Source organism: Astatotilapia calliptera, chromosome 8 (assembly GCF_964374335.1).
Source record: "Astatotilapia calliptera chromosome 8, fAstCal68.1, whole genome shotgun sequence".
NCBI lineage: Eukaryota > Metazoa > Chordata > Actinopteri > Cichliformes > Cichlidae > Astatotilapia > Astatotilapia calliptera.
The window spans coordinates 17,759,028-17,771,770 of NC_137429.1; the positions used below are offsets into that span (position 1 = coordinate 17,759,028).

Below are 12,743 nucleotides of genomic sequence, written 5' to 3' on the forward strand. Positions count from 1 at the left end.
CCAACACCGTGTCTTTCAAAGCTCAGGCATTTAAACTTTTTAAACTGTGTGGATCAAAGTGGAGGGATCACATTTGAGTCATTCAGTGATTCAAAGAATATGACCTTTTAATATTCATTCAGATGTTTTCTGACTCTAAATGTTCTTTTCTCATTTCTTAGGGTTTTCTAATTTACATTTAAAACATTTTCAGTTTTTTTCCAACTCCTTCTTCTGTGTAACCTTCAGCTTTTAGCAGTTCAGCACCTTTGTTTTCAGGTTAAATTCGTTTTTTTTTTTGTTTTTTTTTATCTCATTCAATATTTTTAACTCAAAATTCAGCAATTAATTCATTTCAGTGCATACATTCAGATTCAAGCATTCACACTGCAGTTTCTTCAGAAAATGCACTTTCTAGTTAGTGTGAATGCTTGAAAAGCATTCACAGTATTGTTATTCGAATCTTTATTATTATTATTAGTGTGAATGCTTGAAAAGCATTCACAGTATTGTTCTTCTAATCTTTATTATTATTTTCTATTCCGTACGTTTTTCGCCGACTATCTCCTTCAAAACCGTTCAACTTAGAAAAACCATTCAAACACCATTAGATTCCTCTTCTTTTGGAATGGTGTGCTTCTACTTTTCTCATTTTTAACATTTATATTTTTAATTTTATTCAACTTTATTCAACAAAAATTTCCCATGTATTTCAATGGGGAGACCCTTCAAATTCTCATTCAACTTACTCATTTTTAAACTCTTACTACTTCAACATACGTTCACATAGAGCCACCATTCAAACTTTAAAACGAAGACAAGACATTCAACTATTCAACTTGTATTTATCTTTTCAATATCTATTATACTTTTTCTTCAGTTCCAGTTTAAGTTTCATGATGTTTTTTCACCCGTTTCAGAGTTTATAATGGGTGTGTATGGGACGGAATGTTGGGGCTAGAGTGAGGCAGCTCAACTGCTAGAGTGAGAGGAGCAAAAAAATTAATCTTAAAATCTTTTTTAAAACTGCTGCTGTGTCCGCAGCGTTTGCTCTACAGGTATGATTTTACCCTCAAAACGTAGCCATGGCTGTCCTCTTTCATCCAATGTGTTTACTATTGTACTAGGTGTTATGGTTCTTTCATAAATGTCACCAATGCACAGCCTCCTCCTTCCAACTCTTCCATAGACTCTAATGTTAAAATGGCTCAGAAGGTTCGTTTGAAAATCAGAAGAGCATGGTGTCTTTCCACTGTCACCACGTCCATATAATAAGCTCCACAGGCATGAAAACTGAGAATTAGGTAGACTAGACATTGCTGTCGCTCACGGTGAAAGAATTTTGTCAATACGACTTTTACTTTTCATTTGGGAGCGATTTGTTTCGGCCTGACTTTTCTGTTCATTTTAAGCAGCAAAAGTGAGGTGCATGTCTGTGTGCGTGTGTATGGAGCCATTGGGTGCGGTCACTATAGCAACCAGGCTCACACCTGCCTGCTTAACGAGCTCTGCCTGCCACTGTACCAAGATTCATCTTAAGCACTTCTCTTTCAACTGCTGCTGTGTCCACAGTGTTACAGCCATCATTTTACCCTCAAAACGTCGCCATCGTTGTTCTCTTTCCAACATCTTGTCTTTCAAAGCTCAGAGATGTAAACTTTTTAAACTGTGTGGGTCCAAGTGGAGGGATCACATTTTAGTCATTCAGTGATTCAAAGAATATGACCTTTTAATATTCTTTCAGATGTTTTCTGACTCTAAATGTTCTTTTCTCATTTCTTAGGTTTTTCTAATTTACAATTAAAACATTTTCAGCTTTTTTCCAACTTCTTCTTCTGTGTAACCTTCAGCTTTTAGCAGTTCAGCACTTTTGTTTTCAGGTTAAATTCGGGTTTTTTTTTTTTATCTCATTCAAGATTTTTAACTTAAATTCAGTAATTAATTCATTTCAGTGCATACATTCAGATTCAAGCATTCACACTGCAGTTTCTTCAGAAAATGCACTTTCTAGTTATATTTTATTATTCTTCCGTACGTTTTTTGTAATCCTACTCCTTCAAAACCGTTCAACTTAGAAAAACCATTCAAACACCGTTAGATTCCTATTCTTTTGGACAACACTGCTTCTATTTTTCATATTTTTAACATTTATATTTTTAATTTTATTCAACTTTATTCAAGAAAAATTTATAATGTATTTCAATGGGGAGACCCTTCAAATCCTCATTCAACTTACTCATTTTTAAACTCTTACTACTTCCACATACATTGACATAGAGCCACCATTCAAACTTTAAAACGAAGACAAGACATTCAACTATTCAACTTGTATTTATCTTTTCAATATCTATTATACTTTTTCTTCAGTTCCAGTTTAAGTTTCATGATGTTTTTTCACCCGTTTCAGAGTTTATAATGGGTGTGTATGGGACGGAATGTTGGGGCTAGAGTGAGGCAGCTCAACTGCTAGAGTGAGAGGAGCAAAAAAATTAATCTTAAAATCTTTTTTAAAACTGCTGCTGTGTCTGCAGCGTTTGCTCTACAGGTATGATTTTACCCTCAAAACGTAGCCATCGCTGTCCTCTTTCATCCAATGTGTTTACTATTGTCCTAGGTGTTATGGTTCTTTCGTAAATGTCACCAATGCACAGCCTCCTCCCTCCAACTCTTCCATAGACTCTAATGTTAAAATGGCTCAGAAGGTTCGTTTGAAAATCAGAAGAGCATGGTGTCTTTCCACTGTCACCACGTCCATATAATAAACTCCACAGGCATGAAAACTGAGAATTCAGTAGACTAGACATTGCTGTCACTCACGGTGAAAGAATTTTGTCAATACGACCTATACTTTTCATTTGGGAACGATTTGTTTGGGCCTGACTTCTCTGTTCATTTTAAGCAGCAAAAGTGAGGCGCATGTCTGTGTACGTGTGTATGGAGCCATTGGGTGCGGTCACTATAGCAACCAGGCTCACACCTGCCTGCTTAACGAGCTCTGCCTGCCACTGTACCAAGATTCATCTTAAGCACTTCTCTTTCAACTGCTGCTGTGTCCACAGTGTTACAGCCATCATTTTACCCTCAAATTGTCGCCATTATTGTTCTCTTTCCAACACCGTATCTTTCAAAGCTCAGGCATTTAAACTTTTTAAACTGTGTGGATCAAAGTGGAGGGATCACATTTTAGTCATTCAGTGATTCAAAGAATATGACCTTTTAATATTCATTCAGATGTTTTCTGACTCTAAATGTTCTTTTCTCATTTCTTAGGGTTTTCTAATTTACATTTAAAACATTTTCAGTTTTTTTCCAACTCCTTCTTCTGTATAACCTTCAGCTTTTAGCAGTTCAGCACCTTTGTTTTCAGGTTAAATTCGTTTTTTTTTGTTGTTTTTTTTAAATCTCATTCAATATTTTTAACTCAAAATTCAGCAATTAATTCATTTCAGTGCATACATTCAGATTCAAGCATTCACACTGCAGTTTCTTCAGAAAATGCACTTTCTAGTTATATTTTATTATTTTTCCGTACGTTTTTTGAAAGCCTACTCCTTCAAAACCGTTCAACTTAGAAAAACCATTCAAACATCGTTAGATTCCTATTCTTTTGGACAACACTGCTTCTATTTTTCATATTTTTAACATTTATATTTTTAATTTTATTCAACTTTATTCAACAAAAATTCAACAAAAATTTCCCATGTATTTCAATGGGGAGACCCTTCAAATCCTCATTCAACTTACTCATTTTTAAACTCTTACTACTTCCACATACATTGACATAGAGCCACCATTCAAACTTTAAAACGAAGACAAGACATTCAACTATTCAACTTGTATTTATCTTTTCAATATCTATTATACTTTTTCTTCAGTTCCAGTTTAAGTTTCATGATGTTTTTTCACCCGTTTCAGAGTTTATAATGGGTGTGTATGGGACGGAATGTTGGGGCTAGAGTGAGGCAGCTCAACTGCTAGAGTGAGAGGAGCAAAAAAATTAATCTTAAAATCTTTTTTAAAACTGCTGCTGTGTCCACAGCGTTTGCTCTACAGGTATGATTTTACCCTCAAAACGTAGCCATGGCTGTCCTCTTTCATCCAATGTGTTTACTATTGTACTAGGTGTTATGGTTCTTTCATAAATGTCACCAATGCACAGCCTCCTCCCTCCAACTCTTCCATAGACTCTAATGTTAAAATGGCTCAGAAGGTTCGTTTGAAAATCAGAAGAGCATGGTGTCTTTCCACTGTCACCACGTCCATATAATAAACTCCACAGACATGAAAACTGAGAATTTGGTAGACTAGAAGCTGCTGTCGCTCACGGTGAAAGAATTTCGTCAATACGACTTTTACTTTTCATTTGGGAACGATTTGTTTCGGCCTGACTTTTCTGTTCATTTTAAGGAGCAAAAGTGAGGTGCATGTCTGTGTCGTGTGTATGGAGCCATTGGGTGCAGTCACTATAGCAACCAGGCTCACACCTGCCTGCTTAACGAGCTCTGCCTGCCACTGTGCCAAGATTCATCTTAAGCACTTCTCTTTCAACTGCTGCTGTGTCCACAGTGTTACAGCCATCATTTTACCCTCAAATTGTCGCCATTATTGTTCTCTTTCCAACACCGTGTCTTTCAAAGCTCAGGCATTTAAACTTTTTAAACTGTGTGGATCAAAGTGGAGGGATCACATTTGAGTCATTCAGTGATTCAAAGAATATGACCTTTTAATATTCATTCAGATGTTTTCTGACTCTAAATGTTCTTTTCTCATTTCTTAGGGTTTTCTAATTTACATTTAAAACATTTTCAGTTTTTTTCCAACTCCTTCTTCTGTGTAACCTTCAGCTTTTAGCAGTTCAGCACCTTTGTTTTCAGGTTAAATTCGTTTTTTTTTTTTGTTTTTTTTTAATCTCATTCAATATTTTTAACTCAAAATTCAGCAATTAATTCATTTCAGTGCATACATTCAGATTCAAGCATTCACACTGCAGTTTCTTCAGAAAATGCACTTTCTAGTTATTATTATTTTTTCCTATTCCGTACGTTTTTCGCCGACTATCTCCTTCAAAACCGTTCAACTTAGAAAAACCATTCAAACACCATTAGATTCCTCTTCTTTTGGAATGGTGTGCTTCTATTTTTCTCATTTTTAACATTTATATTTTTAATTTTATTCAACTTTATTCAACAAAAATTTCCCATGTATTTCAATGGGGAGACCCTTCAAATTCTCATTCAACTTACTCATTTTTAAACTCTTACTACTTCAACATACGTTCACATAGAGCCACCATTCAAACTTTAAAACGAAGACAAGACATTCAACTATTCAACTTGTATTTATCTTTTCAATATCTATTATACTTTTTCTTCAGTTCCAGTTTAAGTTTCATGATGTTTTTCCACCCGTTTCAAAATTTATAATGGGTGTGTATGGGACGGAATGTTGGGGCTAGAGTGAGACAGCTCAACTGCTAGAGTGAGAGGAGCAAAAAAATTAATCTTAAAATCTTTTTTAAAACTGCTGCTGTGTCCGCAGCGTTTGCTCTACAGGTATGATTTTACCCTCAAAACGTAGCCATGGCTGTCCTCTTTCATCCAATGTGTTTACTATTGTCCTAGGTGTTATGGTTCTTTCGTAAATGTCACCAATGCACAGCCTCCTCCCTCCAACTCTTCCATAGACTCTAATGTTAAAATGGCTCAGAAGGTTCGTTTGAAAATCAGAAGAGCATGGTGTCTTTCCACTGTCACCACGTCCATATAATAAACTCCACAGACATGAAAACTGAGAATTAGGTAGACTAGAAGCTGCTGTCGCTCACGGTGAAAGAATTTTGTCAATACGACTTTTACTTTTCATTTGGGAACGATTTGTTTCGGCCTGACTTTTCTGTTCATTTTAAGCAGCAAAAGTGAGGCGCATGTCTGTGTACGTGTGTATGGAGCCATTGGGTGCGGTCACTATAGCAACCAGGCTCACACCTGCCTGCTTAACGAGCTCTGCCTGCCACTGTACCAAGATTCATCTTAAGCACTTCTCTTTCAACTGCTGCTGTGTCCACAGTGTTACAGCCATCATTTTACCCTCAAAACGTCGCCATTATTGTTCTCTTTCCAACACCGTATCTTTCAAAGCTCAGGCATTTAAACTTTTTAAACTGTGTGGATCAAAGTGGAGGGATCACATTTGAGTCATTCAGTGATTCAAAGAATATGAACTTTTAATATTCATTCAGATGTTTTCTGACTCTAAATGTTCTTTTCTCATTTCTTAGGGTTTTCTAATTTACATTTAAAACATTTTCAGTTTTTTTCCAACTCCTTCTTCTGTGTAACCTTCAGCTTTTAGCAGTTCAGCACCTTTGTTTTCAGGTTAAATTCGTTTTTTTTTTTTTTTTTAATCTCATTCAATATTTTTAACTCAAAATTCAGCAATTAATTCATTTCAGTGCATACATTCAGATTCAAGCATTCACACTGCAGTTTCTTCAGAAAATGCACTTTCTAGTTAGTGTGAATGCTTGAAAAGCATTCACAGTATTGTTCTTCTAATCTTTATTCTATTTTATTCTGTATTCCGTACGTTTTTTGTACTCCTACTCCTTCAAAACCGTTCAACTTAGAAAAACCATTCAAACACCATTAGATTCCTATTCTTTTGGACATGACTGCTTCTATTTTTCTCATTTTTAACATTTATATTTTTAATTTTATTCAACTTTATTCAACAAAAATTTCCCAAAATTTCCCATGTATTTCAATGGGGAGACCCTTCAAATCCTCATTCAACTTACTCATTTTTAAACTCTTACTACTTCCACATACATTGACATAGAGCCACCATTCAAACTTTAAAACGAAGACAAGACATTCAACTATTCAACTTGTATTTATCTTTTCAATATCTATTATACTTTTTCTTCAGTTCCAGTTTAAGTTTCATGATGTTTTTTCACCCGTTTCAGAGTTTATAATGGGTGTGTATGGGACGGAATGTTGGGGCTAGAGTGAGACAGCTCAACTGCTAGAGTGAGAGGAGCAAAAAAATTAATCTTAAAATCTTTTTTAAAACTGCTGCTGTGTCCACAGCGTTTGCTCTACAGGTATGATTTTACCCTCAAAACGTAGCCATGGCTGTCCTCTTTCATCCAATGTGTTTACTATTGTACTAGGTGTTATGGTTCTTTCATAAATGTCACCAATGCACAGCCTCCTCCCTCCAACTCTTCCATAGACTCTAATGTTAAAATGGCTCAGAAGGTTCGTTTGAAAATCAGAAGAGCATGGTGTCTTTACACTGTCACCACGTCCATACAATAAACTCCACAGGCATGAAAACTGAGAATTAGGTAGACTAGACATGGCTGTCGCTCACGGTGAAAGAATTTTGTCAATACGACATGTACTTTTCATTTGGGAAGAATTTGTTTGGGCCTGACTTTTCTGTTCATTTTAAGCAGCAAAAGTGAGGTGCATGTCTGTGTACGTGTGTATGGAGCCACTGGGTGCAGTCACTATAGCAACCAGGCTCACACCTGCCTGCTTAACGAGCTCTGCCTGCCACTGTGCCAAGATTCATCTTAAGCACTTCTCTTTCAACTGCTGCTGTGTCCACAGTGTTACAGCCATCATTTTACCCTCAAATTGTCGCCATTATTGTTCTCTTTCCAACACCGTGTCTTTCAAAGCTCAGACATTTAAACTTTTTAAACTGTGTGGATCAAAGTGGAGGGATCACATTTGAGTCATTCAGTGATTCAAAGAATATGACCTTTTAATATTCATTCAGATGTTTTCTGACTCTAAATGTTCTTTTCTCATTTCTTAGGGTTTTCTAATTTACATTTAAAACATTTTCAGTTTTTTTCCAACTCCTTCTTCTGTGTAACCTTCAGCTTTTCGCAGTTCAGCAGCTTTGTTTTCAGGTTAAATTTGTTTTTTTGTTTTTTTTAAATTTCATTCAATATTTTTAACTCAAAATTCAGCAATTAATTCATTTCAGTGCATACATTCAGATTCAAGCATTCACACTGCAGTTTCTTCAGAAAATGCACTTTCTAGTTAGTGTGAATGCTTGAAAAGCATTCACAGTATTGTTCTTCTAATCTTTATTATTATTTTCTATTCCGTACGTTTTTCGCCGACTATCTCCTTCAAAACCGTTCAACTTAGAAAAACCATTCAAACACCATTAGATTCCTCTTCTTTTGGAATGGTGTGCTTCTACTTTTCTCATTTTTAACATTTATATTTTTAATTTTATTCAACTTTATTCAACAAAAATTTCCCATGTATTTCAATGGGGAGACCCTTCAAATTCTCATTCAACTTACTCATTTTTAAACTCTTACTACTTCAACATACGTTCACATAGAGCCACCATTCAAACTTTAAAACGAAGACAAGACATTCAACTATTCAACTTGTATTTATCTTTTCAATATCTATTATACTTTTTCTTCAGTTCCAGTTTAAGTTTCATGATGTTTTTTCACCCGTTTCAGAGTTTATAATGGGTGTGTATGGGACGGAATGTTGGGGCTAGAGTGAGACATCTCAACTGCTAGAGTGAGAGGAGCAAAAAAATTAATCTTAAAATCTTTTTTAAAACTGCTGCTGTGTCCACAGCGTTTGCTCTACAGATATGATTTTACCCTCAAAACGTAGCCATGGCTGTCCTCTTTCATCCAATGTGTTTACTATTGTCCTAGGTGTTATGGTTCTTTCATAAATGTCACCAATGCACAGCCTCCTCCCTCCAACTCTTCCATAGACTCTAATGTTAAAATGGCTCAGAAGGTTCGTTTGAAAATCAGAAGAGCATGGTGTCTTTCCACTGTCACCACGTCCATATAATAAGCTCCACAGGCATGAAAACTGAGAATTAGGTAGACTAGACATTGCTGTCGCTCACAGTGAAAGAATTTTGTCAATACGACTTTTACTTTTCATTTGGGAACGATTTGTTTCGGCCTGACTTTTCTGTTCATTTTAAGCAGCAAAAGTGAGGCGCATGTCTGTGTGCGTGTGTATGGAGCCATTGGGTGCGGTCACTATAGCAACCAGGCTCACACCTGCCTGCTTAACGAGCTCTCTCTGCCACTCTGCCAAAATTCATCTTAAACACTTCTCTTTCAACTGCTGCTGTGTCCACAGTGTTAAAGCCATCATTTTACCCTCAAAACGTCGCCATCGTTGTTCTCTTTCCAACATTTTGTCTTTCAAAGCTCAGAGATGTAAACTTTTTAAACTGTGTGGGTCCAAGTGGAGGGATCACATTTTAGTCATTCAGTGATTCAAAGAATATGACCTTTTAATATTCATTCAGATGTTTTCTGACTCTAAATGTTCTTTTCTCATTTCTTAGGTTTTTCTAATTTACAATTAAAACATTTTCAGCTTTTTTCCAACTTCTTCTTCTGTGTAACCTTCAGCTTTTAGCAGTTCAGCACTTTTGTTTTCAGGTTAAATTCGGGTTTTTTTTTTTTTATCTCATTCAAGATTTTTAACTTAAATTCAGTAATTAATTCATTTCAGTGCATACATTCAGATTCAAGCATTCACACTGCAGTTTCTTCAGAAAATGCACTTTCTAGTTATTATTATATTTTATTCTGTATTCCGTACGTTTTTTGTACTCCTACTCCTTCAAAACCGTTCAACTTAGAAAAACCATTCAAACACCATTAGATTCCTCTTCTTTTGGACATGACTGCTTCTATTTTTCATATTTTTAACATTTATATTTTTAATTTTATTCAACTTTATTCAAAAAAAATTTCCCAAAATTTCCCATGTATTTCAATGGGGAGACCCTTCAAATTCTCATTCAACTTATTCATTTTTAAACTCTTACTACTTCCACATACATTGACATAGAGCCACCATTCAAACTTTAAAACGAAGACAAGACATTCAACTATTCAACTTGTATTTATCTTTTCAATATCTATTATACTTTTTCTTCAGTTCCAGTTTAAGTTTCATGATGTTTTTTCACCCGTTTCAGAGTTTATAATGGGTGTGTATGGGACGGAATGTTGGGGCTAGAGTGAGGCAGCTCAACTGCTAGAGTGAGAGGAGCAAAAAAATTAATCTTAAAATCTTTTTTAAAACTGCTGCTGTGTCCGCAGCGTTTGCTCTACAGGTATGATTTTACCCTCAAAACGTAGCCATGGCTGTCCTCTTTCATCCAATGTGTTTACTATTGTCCTAGGTGTTACGGTTCTTTCATAAATGTCACCAATGCACAGCCTCCTCCCTCCAACTCTTCCATAGACTCTAATGTTAAAATGGCTCAGAAGGTTCGTTTGAAAATCAGAAGAGCATGGTGTCTTTACACTGTCACCACGTCCATATAATAAGCTCCACAGGCATGAAAACTGAGAATTAGGTAGACTAGACATGGCTGTCGCTCACGGTGAAAGAATTTTGTCAATACGACATGTACTTTTCATTTGGGAACGATTTGTTTCGGCCTGACTTTTCTGTTCATTTTAAGCAGCAAAAGTGAGGTGCATGTCTGTGTCGTGTGTATGGAGCCATTGGGTGCGGTCACTATAGCAACCAGGCTCACACCTGCCTGCTTAACGAGCTCTGCCTGCCACTCTGCCAAGATTCATCTTAAACACTTCTCTTTCAACTGCTGCTGTGTCCACAGTGTTAAAGCCATCATTTTACCCTCAAAACGTCGCCATCGTTGTTCTCTTTCCAACATCTTGTCTTTCAAAGCTCAGACATTTAAACTTTTTAAACTGTGTGGATCAAAGTGGAGGGATCACATTTTCTTCATTCAGTGATTCAAAGAATATGACCTTTTAATATTCATTCAGATGTTTTCTGACTCTAAATGTTCTTTTCTCATTTCTTAGGGTTTTCTAATTTACATTTAAAACATTTTCAGTTTTTTTCCAACTCCTTCTGTGTAACCTTCAGCTTTTAGCAGTTCAGCACCTTTGTTTTCAGGTTAAATTTGGTTTTTTTTGTTGTTTTTTTTTAATCTCATTCAATATTTTTAACTCAAAATTCAGCAATTAATTCATTTCAGTGCATACATTCAGATTCAAGCATTCACACTGCAGTTTCTTCAGAAAATGCACTTTCTAGTTTATTCATAAACTTTTTATCAAGCGAGTGAGCATCTTCATTTTATTCCTGCATGCCTACATGCGACTGTGTGGTCTCTATTTTTATCTTATAGTGTTTGAGAATATTTTATGAAATGCATTATGAAATTGTTGTTTAACCAATGTCTTCAAATTATGTAGCCATACAGAAAGAGCTCTGGCAGAAGTGCTTTGGTTTCCACAAGCCATATTTTAGTGTGGCCATGTGTCTCTAATGTTAGTTTTCCTATGGGACTGTCATGGTTTTATTTTTTATTTTTCTATGTCCAACAAACATCCACTAATTGTAGCCCCAGTGGAGGCCGATGAAGAAGAAGAAGAAGGACAATGACTTTCTTTGCTTCTTTTTTTGAGACTTTTGAGGATTTGTGCATTGTTGATAAGTGACACAGAGTGGGTTTGAGTTGAACTGAGTGTTGAAAAATGCATTTTAACTAATCTGTAAAACTAATTACCTGATGAATACAGAACAAATGGTTTTGCTATTGCTAGATAATGAGTTGAGCAATTACTGAGTCAAGAAGACAGGCCTAAAATTCAATCACATCATGAGACAACAGGAAACTGCTGAATGGAATAATGAAATTGTTGTGCCACTCCCATTTAGTGTGTTTGCGTTTTTTAGCTGGCCTATCACATCTCATCACCAGAGCTAACTACAAGCAGACACTTTAATATTACACTGTGATTATGTAAAATCAAGGAAATTACACCATGTTATCTGCACATGAATGCAGTGTATGTCAAAGCAACATGCTTGTTTGTTTATATTCATAACCATTCTAATTAGAAATAATCATCGTCTTTACTCCTTCTTTTGCTTTTCCTTTTCAGAACAACTGTTCTTTTCTTTGTTAATATGAATAGTTTTGGATTGTACAGAAATGAACTGTGTGTGTGAAGCAGACAGGACAAGCTGTCTTTGAGGATTTTAACATAGTTCATTGACTGACTGCAACTGGATGCATTTTCCACATCTGTAGACTCTGAGTTCTCACTGTGACCTTTGGTTTGCATTTCACTGCAGGCATGCACTGTATGAGTTTTTGTGAGTTTTTGGTTTTGTTACATTTGCAGCGTTTCCAAATATAACATTTTCCAGGTCTCAACATTTGTTGTTATTAGTTACTTAACCATTATTCATTTTCCCCCTGCCACATCCTGAAGAAGATGTGGTGGTCTATTAGTGTCAGGGAATAATACACTATAAGGACTAAAGTATATCCATTCATCCAGCCATTCCTTTCCTTCCTTTTATGTAATTCAGGGTCACGACACAAAAGCACATACATTATATAATGAAGTATAAAATCAAGGACCTAGGAAGGACATTTCTTACCTCCTGGATAAACCATGATCAACTGTAAATAGTATTATTGCAAAGTCGGGTCGAGTAGGGTCACCGAGTTCTGAGATTGTGCATGAAAGTTTCCATAGCTCTCAGTAGCTCCCGAGCTCCAAATCTCCTCTGCCATGAACATCAGCATAAAAACTGCGCACCAGGAGCTTCCATGCCCTGTAGGTGTAATGTGTAGGTGCCCCAGTGTCTGTCTAATGTACAAAGACATTCTTTTTCACTGCACGTAGTAACTATTTCTAGTGTATATTGGAACTCCAAGTTAATGTCCCTTCATTT

The 12,743-nt window shown here is 36.0% G+C and overlaps 1 protein-coding gene across 4 annotated transcripts in view; it reads left to right on the plus strand.

Moving 5' to 3' along the window:
- Positions 1–12,743, plus strand: part of mybpc2b (myosin binding protein Cb) — a 63,720-nt gene that overhangs the window by 32,061 nt on the left and 18,916 nt on the right. The window lies entirely within an intron of this gene.